We start from the raw sequence: 1651 nt of genomic DNA on the forward strand, positions 1-1651 counted from the left end.
CCCCTGGGCGCGACCCGCCCGGCTGGGGCTGCACCTGTCCCTCCTGCCGCCCCTGCCCCGCGTCCCTGCCTTCCTCTCCCATCGCAGCCGCCGGCTCCCGGTCCCCGCCTTCTCCGGGAGCCCTTCGCGGGAGGTCCCCCGTAGTCGCTGCGAAGAGAGCCCAGGGACCAAAGCCAGAGCCTGCGGGGCCCCTGCGCTCTGGGCGGAGTGCAGGTTGGGGCGTGGCGGGCTGGGTGGGCCCGGCCTGGGTCCCTGGGACTTGGCTTGAGGTGGGTGGGCCGGATAGTCTTTGCTCAGCTCCAGAGTAGGAGCAGCACGCTGGCCTCGCACTGCACCACCCACTAAGGCAGGAACTATGGAGACTCCGCTAGAGTGATCTCCGGAGGGGCCTGGGCTGCAGGTCCCCCGTGGTGCATCTTCAGCCAGAACCTGGGACCTGCATCCCTCTAGGATCAACAACGGGTCAGCAACTTGGGACCCCCCACGCCTTGTTTGGTAAAGCATGGAAGTGTCTCTGCCTTGCCCAGGACTGCCACTGTCCACTGCTGCTCCCTGGGACAGACCCCTCTGCTCTGACCTGGGAGCTGAGGGGTGTAATCCCCTCCCCGCCCAGCTGTAGCACTGGGAAGTCCTTTATACCAAGTGGCTTCAGAATGCCACCACCAGCCCTCTGCCTGGTCCCCTCCTGCAGGCAGGCTCTGGGAGCAGGGCATCTAGCACCCCGGGGCTCCCTTGGGCTCCGCATGCTCCGTCCACTCCCAGCTCACCCCTCAGCTGCCCACAGGGCAGCCTGCCCCAAACCCGGGACATAGGCCTGACCTCTCTGCTCAGGCTCTGCGATCTCTCAGCCTACCTGCCTGCTCACAGCATGTGCCAACCCGACCACTACCCAGACCTCGGCCACCACCCTGGGCCCCTTCCCCTGCCCCTTCAGGCCCTCCATGGAGGCGAGGAGTCAGAGGGAAGAGCCACTTCTTCCAGGACTCAAAGCCCTACAGACCCCACCTAGCCCCAGCCTGACCTCCCTACCTGCCCTCCCTGAGGGCTCTTTACTCCACGTCTCCTTCCTTCCCCAGCCCAGCTCACTCCAGGACGGTACTCACCTGCTCCCTCAGCCCAGGCCCTGATGCCATCTGCTTGGTCAGTCTGTGAGTGCCCTCCATGGGGACATTTGCTCCCCGAGGGGGCTTTGGCCTTGGAGCTGGAGCCTGGGGCAGTGAGTCAGGGCACGGGAGGGTGAGCCGGGCAGTGGGTGGGGTCTTTGCCACCCTGGCCTCTGCAGGAGCTCTCTGGAGGCCCAAGAGCAACCGTGAGGTGCCAGGTGGTTCACCCCCATGCCTCCCTGCAGTTTCGTGCTGATGGGAGGTGGTCCACGGAGCAGAGAAGAGTAGGTGTGGATTGTGTTCTGAGTGGTGGCTGCCCAGTGGCTTATGGAGGAAGAGCTCTGGGTCTGGCAGGCCTCATGTGGAGGCCACCAGGTGGCCAACAGCTCAAGCGTGTTCCCAGCTCTGTTCTGGCCTCCTGTCCAGAGAAGGGGCCCCAGAACCAGATCAGGGTCACCTCCAGCCTGGCGTCCATGAGGAAGATGCGGCTCTTGCATCCCGGGAAGACCTCAGTCTTCTAGAAGGGTGAGTGCAGGGGTGCCCAGTGG

This window comes from Tupaia chinensis, unplaced genomic scaffold (assembly GCF_000334495.1).
Source record: "Tupaia chinensis unplaced genomic scaffold, TupChi_1.0 Scaffold000020_1, whole genome shotgun sequence".
Classification (NCBI taxonomy): domain Eukaryota; kingdom Metazoa; phylum Chordata; class Mammalia; order Scandentia; family Tupaiidae; genus Tupaia; species Tupaia belangeri.